Source organism: Odontesthes bonariensis, chromosome 13, assembly GCF_027942865.1.
Source record: "Odontesthes bonariensis isolate fOdoBon6 chromosome 13, fOdoBon6.hap1, whole genome shotgun sequence".
Taxonomy (NCBI): domain Eukaryota; kingdom Metazoa; phylum Chordata; class Actinopteri; order Atheriniformes; family Atherinopsidae; genus Odontesthes; species Odontesthes bonariensis.
The window spans coordinates 11,888,501-11,905,435 of NC_134518.1; positions in this window are offsets into that span (position 1 = coordinate 11,888,501).

The window sequence follows — 16,935 nt, forward strand, 5'->3', positions numbered from 1 at the left end:
GCTGGTAAAATATATGATTTTAATGACCTTATATATATATATATATTTTTTTTTGCTTTCTTCATTCACCTTCTACTGATCAGCAGGGAAACGTAAAGCTGCGTCAACGTAGTCTGAGTCCGTTTATGGACCGCTGTAGTTGTGTAGCTGAGTACGACACTCATACACATAACTCTCTAAACGTTGTTTACGTTTGGGGGCTTTTAAAGGAAATATGTACAAAACAGAACAGATACAACTCATGCGAACAGCAAATAAAAAATAAATATTGTAAAATGTCACAAGAAGTAAAATGGAAACAAAGAGCTCGGGATAGATATGAGAATGAAGAGCTCGGAGTGGACAAACAGAACAGAGGAGGTACTGCTTTGGGCGTGTGTCTCATCTGTTCCTTTTCTTCTTCTCTGCTCTATGTCTTTATTTTCCTCTTACATTCCCCTTACACACAAACACACACACACACACACACACACACACACACACACACACACACACACACACACACACACACACACACACACACACACACACACACACACACACACAAATTACTCTCCCCAACTCCTTCATTTCTGCTGAAGGAGAGGAAGAGCAGACAGGGAGGAACGGAGGAGGGGGTTGTGCGATTAGTTTCAGGGTTCTAGGCCACTTGATTGGCAGCTGGCAGCATATGGAGCTGTGAGGAAGGTTTGCCCACGCTCACTTCTGAGGAAACAAATATTTGCCTGAAGGGGAGAGAGACAGAGTGTGCAAGTAAAAAATATTAATTAGTTTGCAGACACACTGAGAGATAAAAGTCGGCAAGACGTACCCATCAAAAGGCTGCAGAGTTAGCTGCAAAATGGAAATTTTCCACAAGTTGACAGATCCATTGGGCTGCTCATGGAGCTGAGGGTAAGAACACATGCACGCTCGGAAGGCACTGAGGTGTACAAACACAAGGACCCAGCGCATAGTCTACGTTAACATCTGTGCCTACGTTAATATATTCCGAGTGAAATTAAGATTTAAAAATGCATCTTTCACAGTTCTCTAGCCCCTCCAATTATTTCCTAATTATCATCTGCACATCAAAAAGTAGCTGGAAATAAGACTGACACATATTCACACATACTCAGGGTAAACACTGAGATGCAATACCACTCGGGAAACCCTGGGATTTCAAACCATTTGAGAAGAATTCACATTGTATCGGAAGGCAAGGTATTTTACATTCTCATCATTCAGTTAAGTTCAAACATTGCATATCCTCGGTACAGACATACACTATACTACTGGTTTGCTAAGCTGGCAGCATGTGAGTGACTTGTGCTGTTTGGTTATCAAACATTTATAGCAATCCGTTGCCTTTGGAGATAGTTAGCAAGGAAACAGAAACGGCTAACATGTCCTTTCAAGAAAAAGGTAGAATTTGCGTAATTCTACATAAAGAAATTTAAAAAATGCCGTAAAACATTTCTAAATATAAGTCATTTGATATGATATGTCCTTTAGTTGTATCATACACAGGAAGTAGTGGACAAGCAGTCACTAGCAACTCAGCTACAGTGACTGTGTGTGCACGTTTACGTCTACTTGTTCATGCCTGTACAAAGGTGAACTTCGCAGACAAAGTGTACAGTCTGGCAGCCCATGCTTTGGCCAAGGAATGCTTGTACAGTTTAAATAATTGACAGGACAACTTTCCGTTTTGCTGGAAAAAGTCATGATAGCTGTTTTTAGTATTTCAATACCAAATGAAGGGTAAAAAAAGTAAAGTATAACAGATTAAAAAGAAAATGATAATAAAAAAATCTCATGGCTGTAAAATCTACTTTGGGTAGAACTTTCGCTCATTCGATGCAATGTCAGTGATGGTCAGAATTCCTTGTGCATAGCACTAATGGCAAATTTAGCTCATGATATGTCTTGTAACACATAGAAAACATCTTATGTAGATGTTAAAAAGATTAAAAACTTGATTTTCAGTGGAGAGTGACTTTAAGCTAGCCCAAATTTCCTTTTTAAAATTTGAAAACTTTGTGAATTTAAAAACACAAAAAAACTTTTAATGTTTTCTATGAACATTGCCCAAACCCATTAGTCTAATACATGCCTGTGTAGACGCTATAATAGTATGCTAGGAACCGATTTCCTCTTCTCTTGAGAAAGACAGGATTTTTGAGTTTTAGGCCGTTTCTTGAGTTGTATTACCCAGTCACATTAAAGAGAACTTTGGTCTCATGCAGGGAAACATATCCATATGGAAAGCAGAACCCATGGCCATAATACAACCTAGAAACTACTGGCTGTTTTATTAGTTGTTTCACAATTTCAACAATGACAGGTGCACATAACAGGGAGTCCTTGGCTGTCAATCCCCTCAGGCTAAAACAGAAGACACTCGCTGATGTTCTTGCAAAATGGGCTGATTATCAGCTGAACATGTTGACTTCATGTCTAAATGGACTCTCGCTTTTCTATAAAAGTCACAGGAGTTACCTTTAAATGCTGATGCTACTGTCCCAAAATTGAAATGTAACTTTGAACGTGGCACAAGTCCAAACTGTACGAGGTTGCATCAACAGATAGGCAGGAAAGAGAGAGTTTGAGATGACTTCTTTCTCACAATTTAACAAACCAGTTCAATGCCGGTATGCATTTCTGTGATGCACTGAGTGTATTTAAACCTTTTATTTAAATCACCAAATAAATTAACACTAAATTCCTTGATTTTATTGTACTTTTTTTGCTCTTTTAACATTAAATGAACCCATATCTTTGTCTCAGGCCTGCTGTTTAAAAGAAAACAAATCTATATCGTGACTTTATACTGTATACTTTTTACTCCTATTATATATGAGTGATGATACTTTTCTAGTTTATATTGATCAGAACCTGGCAAGAAAAGAAATGTCAAAAATCATTTAAATGTATAAGCAGAAAATGACTTACATTTTTAATTGAGTTTTCGTTGATCATAGATTTTTACACTGCTTTTAACTGAGCACTATTGCATACGCTGAGAATGCTACATGTATATGTGTATGTAAAATGTCTCTTCACATTCAAACAGCACTACAACATGGTTGACCTCACTATATCGTCCACTATGTTGTAAGTAGTGAAGGATTTTGAACACAGCCAGCATATCATATCTTTAAACTGATGAAGCACATTTCCCATTTCATTCTAACATTAATTAAACAAACTAAGTTTGGTGTGTTTTTACTATTAATATGACAAAGATTAAATCTCAGGGGCACCAATTAGAATTAGCGGTAGAGCACTACTTCGCTAAATAAACAAAATAAAACAAACGCACCTTTTTATATTTTCTTCTTCAGGCATTAATTGTAAGTAAAAATAACTAACATCATCTGCAGCCTCAGAAAGCAGTGCAAGTACACAAAAAAAAAAGAAGAGCACATGAAAGAGACTCGCTTTGCTTTGATACGTGGCGTTAAGACGCTGACCATGGCATTATGCGGCACTGATAAGGTAATTAACAGACTATGATAGTGTAATTAAGCAACATCTGAGAAGAAAGGCTGCTGAAGTGGTGTGTTGGTGTGGGTGCACATCAAAGCCTGTGGCACCGCTTGAAAGGCATAAAGGCTATGCAGAACATTTGCTTTAGCAGGGTCCCTCTGAGAAGGTGACAACAAGCGCAGAAAGCAAGCTTGTTGTGCCACGAAGAATTAGCTGACAACACTAAATAACTTTATTGTGATGGAAATAAAATGCTTCTTTTTTTTTTTTTTTCAATCTTTTCGACTGTATGAAATAGATCGAGATCATATCGGGGGAACACAGAGGCGGTAACTGATAGCTGCATTGTTAGAGAGCCAAAACGGTGCCTGTGTCTAACGGTGCACAGTCTCCACAGATTTCACTGAACAAATGGAATGTGCATGAATTCACTTAAGTGTTTACCTTGTGCTGCTTTATTGAGAATGCATCTTTGTGTGGCTTGTTGTCAGGCCTCGCAGAGTGCACTCCCTCCACTTCTCTCTCCTCCTCTCCCTCTGTGTGCACTGAACCAGCACAAATTCAGTTTTATTGTATTTATTTGTTTATTTACTCTTATCTCTTTTCCATTTCAGAGGCTTCCTATCGGAGACCTGCAAACCTCAGAAGCAGAGTGGCAGGGGAGCCGCAGGCTTACATTTGTGTGTGTATGACTGTGTGTTTCAGGATAGAATTAAAATACAAATAGAGAGGAAACATTGGAATCATCACTTTTGTTATCGCCGGCTATACGCTTTACAGCCTCCTCTGTTAACAAACTCCTCTGGGTTGATGAACAGAAAGCACTGAAATGTGCTCACTTCATGACTCAGAATATCTTTTAAGTTATATTATGAACACTTGGCGAGAGTCAAAGCTATGCCCGTGAAACTCATTTTAGGCAGTACACGAGAAAGACATTATTCCACCCATATAAAAAAGCTCTCCACCTCCGATGAGCTCATTTACAGAGTTGTTTAATATGTTAGATCTGAGCCAAGGCTGGTGAAATATCTAGGGACCGCATTCATATTACAGACTACCACCTACACCTACAGCCTCAAGTATATGACAACCTCTCCTTAATACAGACCCTCCTTCTTCTCCCAAAACTATTCTGACAAGTTAGATTCGTTTTAACAAAAAAAAACCAGCTGAAGGTGTCCTGGAGTGTCTGGTACTCGAACGCTGGTTGCAGACAGTCAGCGTGCTGTGAGTTGTGGGGTGGGGTCTTTGTGAATTGAGCTTACTTCCCACAGATTCCATTAGATCCCACTAGATTGGCATCTGGGAAAGTTTGGAGGCCAGGTGAAAACGTCAGACTCTTCGTCACGTCCTTTAAAGCCTTTCTAAGCAGGTTTTTGTCCTGCTTGCGGAGGCTGCTGCAGGGAGGTGCGGATGATGTGTGTGGCAGGGGACGTTGTTGGTCTGCGGACATATTTAGATACACGGCACGTGTCAAAGAATCACGTTTTCCAAGCAGAACACTGTGTTGATAAAAGGAAGGCAGCGATACTGACTTTACTGGTCAGTGATTTTAACGATGTCGCTGATGGGTGTGCATCTTTCATGAAACTGATTTACCCAGGATTCCTAGAAATTTCGAAAAACTGGATCAAAGTCCAATGTCAAAATGAAAACAAATCCTATGACGTGCATTGGTTTTCAAAGTCTGACACTGCAAAGCTCCCCTCCGATTATTTTAAAGAAATTTTTAAGAAACTTTCTTTTTTTTCTTTCGCTTGTGCTAAATGTATTTATTTATTAGTTTCTGACTTTGGGGACAAAAAGTTGAATTATCGAAGAACTGATGTACTCAAGCTCTTCAACCGCATAACCAACATTTAGGTTATTATTTCAACACTAACGTAATATTCCCTCACAGCCATTCACTGAGCCTCCCCTGAAACTCTTAGAGCAAGCTGGTGCGGTGACAGGTGAAAGCGTAAAGAAAAGGCTCTTTTTTTTAAGAGAAAGAGCCCCCCCCTCAGAACCGTACCCAGGGAGGCTCGACCTGTTTGTTTAACATAAACATTCGGGACAAAACTGTGTTTCCAGAAACATGAAAGGTTCTGGAACTTTTGTTGGGAAGGGATGACAATGAAATTGCGAAACAAATTCCAATAGACATAGCTGTTTATGACCAAAATACAACTTGGCTGTCAGAACACAGCATAATTTTTTAATCAAATCCTACCCCCCTGCACGCTCTATCCAGTTACAATCCCTCGCCTTGCCTGAATCAAGTGGAGTAAAAATGTTACTAACACTGATAATCACCTCTTTATCGTGTTTTAACCAGACACTGTTTGACGATAACAAGTGTTGGATGGCCAAGTCTTACATTACCAATAACATTTTGTCCTCCGTGAAATCACTTTTTAGACCTGGTGGTCCACAGATCCTGGATGACTATAGGTGAAACAATAAAAATGACTTACAAGAGATGTTTGTTTACAACTATGTTAGTTGAATAAGTGCTACCAAAAACCTTACTTTTATTATACATTTGATATCAACACTTTACAATGCTTGATCAGTTCACATTGCTCAGGTTTGTAGTCGACCAGCTTTGCATCAATTATAATTTATTATACTTATCATGATTAAATTTAGACCATATATAGGCTAGAAATGTAATCTTAAGTATTAGTTAAATTCGTGTAAGATTTTAGAGTTAACAGTCATGAGAGGCACCATCTTGCCAAGCACCAAGCTGTTTGTTTGTGGCCAAACCATCAAAGTTCTGACCAATCATCCTATACTTACAGCTAGCGTAGGCTATTCAATCTGTAACAGTTAACAATTAATTTCCTGATTACTCTCTGGTTCAGCCGAGAAACGATAAAATATCACACTGGACGTTGTTCAATAATTATCTTTATCTACATGTCCAATGAGTAGTAGTTTCCCCATCCAGGCTTCAAAACTTTGAGATGGCAACTGTTTTGTGCCAGGTCACATAACAGAAACAGAAAATAGTGAGTATAAAACTTCGTAGTACCAGTCAACACCCAGGTCTTTAAACTTAGAAATCATTTGTTTTGTCCTGGTTAAGAGTGGCGGCTGTCAACAATACTACATCATGAACATGAACATCTGGAAACGTCATCAGAAGACCGGAGCTGAGTCGAAAACAGAGGAAGCGAGACGTTTGTACCATACAATATTTGATTGTGAAATGATTACGTGTTTTTCCGTGGACCAAATATGCATTCAACAATCTGTCATGAGATCCTGTTGTCTGGTTACGTGTGGTTTTGCTTGGTTCATCTAATAAGTTGAAGTTTGCTTCTGCTTAATTCTATCAGTTGCTATTTTAGACAGCTGTGTCTGGTTAAAGAAAATTGAAGAACAACGCAAGCAAAGCGTAAAAAAAGAGACCCTGAGACTTTACTATGTATCTTAATGTCCATTATACAAGAAAGGGAAACCGGAAGACCACATAGATAGAAAAAAGATGAGTTGGTGTTTCCAGTCATGATTATCCGTTGGTCTTCAGTTTTCATCAGGACGCATGGATGTGTTGCTTGTTTTGGAGAAATTAAGATAATAAATTTGAAGAGATTGTGTGACGTGCTAAAGTTAGCTGTTAGCTGTCTGTTGTCAGCGCCGCCTCCCCCTTCACATGCACTTATCTGCGATGCCTAACAGCCAATCAGAGTTAACCCTCTTACTCACAGCTCGAGGCCAATTTTACAAGTTGAATCCTGGCAGCGCACTGTGAGCGCATGGCCATAGTCACCTGTCTCCCCTGTCTGTTTTCCATGTTTGTCTGTCCGGATGGGTGTACTGGAACCAACTTTTCGTTATGCTGTAAGGTGTAATGACAATAAAGCTATTCTGATTCTGAGCTAAAAAGACTAAGTTTGAAAATGGCAGTGAAAGACTTTCACTGATGCTTCAAATGTGCCATCCTGTGGATTGTCAGCTGGGTGCGTTTGGCCCCTCGGACATAGATGATGGCAACACTGTTATTTACTAATTTTTGAGAGAGGAGTCCACCAGAGTACCTGGTTCCTCAAAAGTGAACTAAATAAACATATAACATCTCCAAACTTAACTTCAACCCTAATAGGGCTTCAGTTCTCACATCTTGACTTTAGAGAGCATTTTTAATTCTTTATTTACTTTATTTTGCTTACATATCAATGTAGACAGATAAAAGCAGGGTAAATAAAAACATTTTTGGAGCCAGTACGCAAAACAAAATTCATTTGGCGTGTCCACAAACTGCAGATGAATGCAAATGCCTCTATACAGACATCCGATGAAGAAGTTTGAGAGGCAAATTGAAAAACTAGAACCGAAGAGTTAATTGTGTAACTGTGAGGGGAAAATTCAATCCAGTAAAAACTGAATTGATTGAGGCCAATTGTAAGTCATTATGTTCCTGACATAAGCAGGCATTTTATTTGGACTCCGCTGGTTTACTAGCTGTTCAAGACAACTCAGCAACTCATCATAGAGACGCATTAATCACTGCCTCATTACCACCAATGTCCTCGCCACTCACCCAAAGTGCCCGTATGTGTGCGAGTGTGTGTGTGTGCCTGTGTTTAACGCTGGAGGAGAGCGCGAGCCATCTTGCCCAGAATCTGAACTGCCGCTTTGATCTCCCAAAACTAAACAGGGCCAGAGACGCTCGCCCCTCACAGAGAGGATTAAATATCCCTGAGTCGGGACATCACAACTCCCTCTCACCACCCTCCCTCCCCTCCTTCCATCCCCTCTTTCCTCTGCTCCCTTCCTCCTCATGTCTACCCTGGTTATCACTGAGTCTCCAGAGAGGCTGGAGGGAAAGGAGAGCGAAAGAGGACGAGAGGGGGAGAAAAGAGATAGTGAGGGGGAGGCCATGTGAAGTTAGAAGTTGAGAGGACATCTTGGTCCACATGGACTTTGGACTTTGTTTCACCCACACAAAGTCAAAGTCTGGAGGGGTCACAGTTCTGCCCTGGGGTTCTTTGTGTATGTGTGTGAGTGTGTGTGTGTATTTGAAAGGGTATTGTCTGGGTCAGAAGGGGACGGCCAAGATCTCACATCAGGCAGGATTTATTTAAGAGTTAGTAGGTTGTCAGAGAGGAGAGGATTTGTTTAAGAGAGTGGTGGACGGGGCGAAGGGGATCGAGGGATGTTGAAACAGCCACATGAAAGAGTGCAGGAGGTCTGGGTTGTTGTGCTAACTCTCATACTCTCAGAGGTGCCCCCTTTTCACTTCCCGACCCACACAAAACCCTGAGAAACTTTTTCTATTAAACTTTTCTTTCTGGCCAAATAGACAAGATAGTTTGTATTCCACAAACGTTATTTGTGCAATACAAAAAGCAGTTACCAGAAGACTTTTGGTACTCCCCTTCTCTGTCTTTTTATCTTCTCTGTCACTGTCTACGCCGGGTTAAAACACAGTGGCAAAGATCTCATGGACAGTGAATTATTTATACGAGCTGATATCAACCCCTTCAGAATGAAGTAGAGTTGGACACTAAAGCACAGATGTGACGTGGGAAAATGTGACAAACTCACTGTAGTTATTAGCAACTGTTAATGTAGTAACAAGTAACCTACATAGCAAATTTTAGCTGTACTTTAGTTACACTCCACTGCATTCCTAGAGGATTTACACTGCCGGAGTCTTTGGGTGGTGCTTGGGCTTCATTGTCCCGATTGGCCTCATTGGCTGCACCTGTGAAGCTGAAGTTTGTTAGCCCTTTTCAAGAAATGTTTAATCTATCTATATATTTATATATACATATATATATATATATATATGTATATATAAATATGTACATGTATATATACATAATATATATATAATGTGTGTTAAGATACAAGTTTTAATTAAAAAATCTTACCTAATTTCTTAATACCATTTTAAAATATTACCACAAAGGCAAATATCTTGTTTTTACAATGTGCTCCATGTCATCTGTGTCTATATACATATATATCTATATATATGTATATATAGATGTATATGTGTACTTGTACGTATATGGCAGCATAAAATGCCAATTCCTGGTTTTATTTCAGCTCGTTGTATCATCATTTATTCATTTTTACATCTGTTCCAGCTGAAGCTAATGGAAATATTACAGTGTCGGGTTGTTACAAATGAATTATTGATTAAATAAAACATTTTTTTCGATGCAAATGCTTGTACATTTGCCATACGACCAATCGCCTGTCTGTACTGGGAGCGAGGCTTTACATGTCACTGATAACAGGATTTCTGGAAAGGTGACCTTTATTTTTCATGAAACTTACGTGTGATTCTTTGTTTTATGTTATCCCGCAAAGAGCTGGGCCATAATAAAAATGAAGGCTTCATTGAGGCTTAACCACTGACACTGTAAGGTGGACTGAGAGCAGTGCTCAGTGACATGCACTGCGTTTGCATTTTCAGTAACTTGTGTGTGGCTTCCAGTAGTTGCATAGTACCATAGAGACCATTCACCACTGATGGTCTTGTGTTCAGTGCAGGTCGGTGAGTATTTAATCAGATAAAAGGGCCTTTCTGTCTGACCTGTTGGTTTGTGGCCTCTGTGTTTGTGTTAGTTCTCACTTGTCTCCTCTCACCTTTTCTTTTTTTTTTTTTTTTTTTCATAGACAGAACTAGACTGCTTCGGGTCAGGGATACCCACATCTTGTCCTTGAGGGTCGCTGTCCTGCAGGTTTTGGATGTTTCCCTGCTTCAACACACCTGATTCAGATCAGTGCATCATTAGCAGGCTTGTGCAGAACTTAACAATCTTTTGAAGAGATCCATTTCATCTGAATCAGGGGTGTTGAAGCAGGGAAACATCTAAAACCTGCAGGACAGCGGATTTTTGACGGTTCAATGAAGGAAACCTTTTGAGGGGGGAGGTGTCTGCATCCGTGCTGCCTTTGCAATGGCAGTGCAAGAGTCTCTGGTTCTGTTTATACTGTCTACTTGTTCACTCACCCATCCACTATATAGTGATGCAATGCAGACTCTACTTGAATGCATCGCTTCATAATTATCCTCCAAATATTCAGTGTTCATTTAAACAAGCTCTGGCAGGATGCATGCATACTAAATCTTAGATGATGGACAGGACAAGGTGGCTGGTTTTGTTTGAGAACACGTGTCACTGACATCTCACTTTTCAACACTGATATGAAACTTCACAACACAAATCTGTGTGTACCTTTTTTTAAAGTGTTTTGCTTTTGCTGTATCCACCTACACAAGCATGGACTGCAGCTGTCACTGTATAATTCCAACGTGCTAATTATGCATCAGTATTACCCATGACAAGCATACAGGTCAGAACAAAACAACAGTTTTTTAGAGCCACGGAGGCCACATTGTTGTAGCTCGCAAGCAAATATTTCATTACACTGAGCGACTAAAGTTTCAAATATGGCTCCTGTACATATTTCACTTTTAATTTCTCAAATTGTTCGGCTCTTGCAGAGAGCGAAATGAGCCACTTTCAGGGTCGATACGTGTGAGGAGCACTACTATAATCACCAGGCATCCTCTACAGGGTAAGAAAGTCACATTGAAGAGCTGCGGGCCGTAGAGTTGGCACGCTCCGTCAGCTTCATAGCTGCTGACTCCAAACAGCAATGTCAGATAGTCTGCGTCTGCTGTTGTGTTGTACGGCTTCTGCGAACTGCTTTTGGCGTACCAGGTGACGAATCTGAGAAGTTACGGCTGAAGTTTCAAACAGAACAACAAGGGGTTGACTCACTACAAAGTGATCTGTATTGAACGATTTGAGCAGTGTCTGGGTGCTGCTGGGGCTTCATTGCCCTGATCAGCTTCATTGGTTGCACCTGTTAAGGTGTGGAAATGAGGCACGGCTGGTGAAGCTTACCGGGGGTTTGTTTCACTGCTCGTGCAGATGAATGCTCATTTTTGTGGCATTTATCTTTTTGAAGATCTTTTTTTTTATCTCACGTCATGGCCCTGCGAGCAAGGTCACAACACAACAAAACATTGTAATCTTGCAAAGCAAAAGAAAACAACAAATATCATCGAGTCTAAATGGATACTAATAAGGTTACTGGGACTCACAGTGAGCTGTCTCTCACACTTTCTAACCAACAGGGACATAACCCCTGGAAAACCTGCCCGATAGTTGAGGCAGCATAAACAAAGAGCTGGCAGAGTAACTGCAAAGCCATGAGAGCAAATGTTTGATCAATAAAAGAAGCACAAGGACGTGTAAACTAAAGGACACGTCTTTAAAGAGATAAACAACCGAGATGTCGCACCGGTCCACAAATCATTTGTCTGCAAGTTTTTCTTATAAATGTATCAGCGTGAATCTGGTGAACTGTTCTTTTATTTATTCAAATGGCTTCACAAATCTAAGATAAATTCCATCTGCTGAGCGTCATGCAACTGGAACGAAGAAGTTCTAAGATCTTAAGACCTCCATCAATTAGGAGAATGGTCTTTAAAAACACAACATGTAATGAGATCAACTCACTTGGAAGACATTTGTTTCTCAGACTGGGGGTTTGTTCGTAATCTGTTTGAATATTATTATTGTCAGTCGAGCATCCTCTGACTACGCTGTCTTCATCTCACCTTGCCGTATCCTACTTACAAGCTTGTTAGTGTTAACTCATCAGCAGGGTCAAACTCTGAGAACACAAATCACAACACAGCCAAAAGATCACGTTGCACAATTTGAATAAATACAAGGCAATTTGTCACTGTCATGTCAGAGTTGGCCCTTTCTCTGTCTGCCCGTGGCCACTTCTCTCATCCTCCACCCTACCCCCACCGCTCCTCCACGCCCTGCCTCGGCACAGCAGCAGGAAGTAGTAATGCTGATTGTATTAACCTCTCGTGGAAGGCGCTGACCTTCGCTTCTGTTCAGCTGAAGGTAATAGCACATAGCTAACCTCAGTCACCACATGTGCGTGTGAATACCAAAGGATTCAGCTAAAGTTGATAATTTGGGGAAAAAAATGTATGGTTTTCGATCGTATCTCATACTGCAACGATGGAAGCTAAAAGCAGTGGTGACACTAAATGGCGATGAATGCTGGTTCCTTTTTTTAAGGTGTTTTCATTGCTGTTCAGTTGTGCTGTATATTGAGATTTAGTAATTACTTTAAGAAAGAATACCTTAAGTGTAAGTGTCACTAAGAGTTTTGAAGCTATCATACATTAGTGATACTGATAATTCACTTTCTGTTTTTAGATGGATATTGAGCCGTAAGTCAAATTGCAATTGAGTTGCAGGTCCCTGGGTGATTTGTGATGATGGCAATTGGAGGCGGCTGGCCAGTGTCTCCCAGCCTAAGTCATATAAGATCTACCTTTTCCTGGCATCGCTGCTCCCTCTACCACCCAGGCCACTTCGTACCCTGTGTTTTGGGATTTTGTTTTCTTTTAGTCGAATTTCGGTTCCTTTGGTAGGATGCATTCCTGCCACAGTTGCTTAACATTTTTATTAAGTGTTTCAGATGATATCAGTTTTTTGTTTTTTTTTAATATATTAAAAAAAATTTTTTTCGGTAAATCCCTCACATTGGCTCCTCCAATTTGACAGAAATTTGTTAGAATGAATTTTTGTGCTGACAGTTTCCCACATTTTCTGTTCCAACCTTGTCTTGAACTGTATTAAGTTCATTATTTTCTTTCTCAGTTTTCTCAAGAATTTCACAGATCTTCACTTTTGCATTATGCTCTGAGATCCACAGACAATTTTCTTAACCTCATGGCACAAGACAAACTCTGGCACGCAAACAAAATCATGAGACCATAGTGGGGACATTTGCGCATTTTTCTTATTTCTTTAATCTGTTAATCACAAACATCAAATGCCAATATTAAGACACCAAAAGGTAGAGAAACTGCATTTCTGTACAGGAGACACACTTTGCACTGTGGTCATAAACAGAAGTTCATAACAAACTAGAGTTGGCTGTAGAACAAACCTGTAGTTGTGGAACAAACAGTGAAGTGATGACGTTACTCTGTAGTAGGTCTCCAGACAATCCACTGAGAACCATCTCTTCGAAGGGAAAAATAGTTCAATGAACTCCGAACTGGCACCAACTCGGCAACCCAACTTTGATTGAAAGGAATGACAGAAATGTCATATTCAATTCTGTTGCTTTTAGAATTTTGGGACTTCTATCACTGCTGACTGAGAACATCGTTTTTAGATCCTTTTTACTGAATGGCATTTGAGCAGAGATGCGATTTACTTTTTTAAATTATTTTTTAGGAGGGGTAAACAGTGTGTTGAAACCTTTGACCTGAACCATCAACTTAAATCTTTATTCTGAGCATATATGGAATCTGATTTGTGCTAATTAATTCAATAAAAGCTTTCAGAATTTAAAAAAAGAGGAGGAAAAATGAAGAAATAAACATTTCAGTAGTCCAACTATGGCCATATGTTAACAGGCCCAAATGCTTTCCTTTCACCAAATATGGAAAAAAGCAAATTTGCACGTTTAAATAACTGAGGTCATAGATTTGAGTTTTTAATTTCTTTAACAAATGTTGTCAGTTGTACTTTATGTTTAGATATATATCTACTAAAGTCCTTGCACACTTAGCATGACAAAATCTTCTTGCAGCAAGTTTGGAACACCAAACATTGGAAATACAAAGTAAACACAAACAGGGCGTCAAAGTTTGGTTAGTAAATTCTGCATTCCCTGAGTCATAACTCAATCCATCCGTCAAGCCTATCCCAGTTGCCATCGGAGGCAGCGTACGCCCTGGACAGGTTACCAGTCTATCATAAGGCCAATGAAAATTTCAAAGAGGAAGGGGGACGACGACGACGACTCAATTGCCTGTATTTTATTTTTTAGATTGTATATGTAGAACAGAAGCTAATGGTAAATGATTTTCTAACAGGGCTGTAGTTTCTGTTATTCTAGTCTACTGGACAAGTGTCTAATGGCTCACAGTGTAACAACAAATCGCAGCAGAGTTGCAAATGATTGGCTGCTCACCCAACATAACATTGCTATTGGATTTTGGATTTACCTGTATAGCAGAAATAAAAAACCCTCTGGTAACTTCAAAGTTCACCTCCGGCGTGACTAAAATATAGTTTGTGGAAGCTTCAGATGGCGCTAACATTAGCTAACATGTCAGAAACAGATGATGTGTAATTGGTGCCAAAATGTACTTTTGTGATGAATGAATTAAAGTCGAAAGCAAGCACAAGAAAGGAAAATAGATTTGTGTGCTGACTGTCTCTACACTCCCAGTAAGGCTTGAGCTTTGTGAATGTTAATCATAAACGTTCTTAGACACTTATTTTTCCATCTGCATGAATGTAACAATAATGAATGCAGAAGAAATGGCTAATGATTATTTGTATGGCTCAGAAACTGTCCATGCAGAGTCTGAGAAATCTGAGAAGACAGAACTCTGACAAAACATTGAGACAGACTCTGCAAAGGTGGATGGATGAAACAACCCGCCTAACCTCCGCTGGTTTTTCTCTTTTCGCCCCATGAGTTAATATTACAGACTCTTGCGGGGATCTGGGAAGTCGACTCACACCAATAAACATACACAACGCACACAATCACAGCACAATACCAGCACACCACAGGATGAGTCATGGAGAGCTGAGGTCAGAGCAGAGGTCTGGAGACATTAGTGAAAACAGAGGGGAAGCACCTGTTCGAACAGGCCTCAAGGAGAGTGGTTGAATGAGGCAGTTTTGTGAAATGAATTGACTTAAGAAGCACTAAAGAAAAACGACCAATGAAGTTTGGGGGATTGACCTCCTTTCTTCTGTAGACTGCTGTTATGTCAATGAATGAGCTGGAAACTGACAGCAGGATGCAACAATGAAATCAGTACCGAAACCTGAGCTCCTGTAAACAAACATATTTTTCACTTCCTAATGAGGAATTTATTACAATCAAAATGGATTACAATTAGGAAAAGTTAATAAAATGTTTACATAAAGCCATAGGCACATAACAGATGTAACAGACGTAACTGCTTTACAGAACAGAAAAAGGGAGCCTCTGTGTAATGTTGCATTCAATAACAACTGGAGACTCTGTAATTCTGACATCTGACAGGGAAAATTCCGAGAAAAGTAAAGAAAAAAGTCAAATTTCCTGGTCAGAAACTCAAGGTTTGCAAACTCCAACTTCTGCTTTGTATAATCCCCGATGAAAGTAGTAGTGCACATTCATCTACATTCATATTTGATTTTATCCTCTTTTTTTTAGAAATCAAATTCAATTAATCATATCATGGTAGACCTTTGACTTACTTTGGCCTTTCAGAAAATATATGAACACTTCAGTCTTCAGGGCAACATGTTTTACCAAGTTAGTTTAATCCATCATCTAAACTTTATCTGGGAACTTCTTGTTTGCTGCTCATTTAGCAGTTAATCACTCACATGTTCTCCTGGTATTTCTATCATGTAAAGTGTTTTGTTTCTCTCAGTCCAACAAAGTGTTTCCTTGAGTTTCGCCCTCTCCACACGCCTCGCCACCAACTTCTTTCTCCCCTCTCCTCTTGGTGGAGCCTTATCAGTGCTTCAGGGACTGACTGACATTCACACGGGCGCTATTGACGCCACAGGATTCAGGGCGCTTCACTCTCCCTATCTGTTTCTGTTTCTCATTTGTGCTACTTTTCCTCTTGTTCTCGCTTCCTGGGCAATTAGACAGGGAGAAGTCCCAGTTGGCTCGCGGTGGTAATCAAACATCTTTTTCTTGTCCATTTAACACTGGGATTAATTTCCTACAAGGTTAATTAAAGAGGCACATCAGACAGAACCGGTTACCGTTGCACTGCTGCTCACCGTGTCCATGCCTGTGTATGCACATACAAAGTCTTGCATTTAAGTACTACAAATACATTCTTGCACGTATAACAACACTCAGAAAGATTAAATGGAAGTGAGATTATACTGTTGTTCGTGAGTTGGGAAACATCCTGGTTTTCCTTAATCCTACACTGAAAAGCATGTGAACGCATCCTTATTCTGTGACCTCAGACCCTGGGTGTTTCGTTAGCACAGCCAAAATATATACTGGAAAAGTGAGGCTGAATTTATTTTAAGCTGATGAAATTTGTGGTTTCTGCGCTTGGCGTTTCGAATGCTGGACTGTGAAATTATGGTTTTAGTTCAGCGCCACGTACGAAAATACCACAAAGTTTCAGGCTGATTTCCTTCATCCTGCACAGGAATTTTGTTTCCCATGATTGACTTCTAGAAAAAATTGTGTATACATCCTGCATTCCTCAATCAATATTTGTTGTCAAAAAGCACATTCGTGACTTTCATAACAAACAATTATATTTCAATATTCTTAAAAGCCTCGATGTATTGAACAATGCGCTTCTTTGGAAAAACTCAGGTTCAAAAAGAGGTAAGTCTGCCAGTGTTCCAAGCAAAGGTACAATATTACGACTCTCATTTAGCATGTTCGACGACTTCAACCATCCACCAAGGGGTT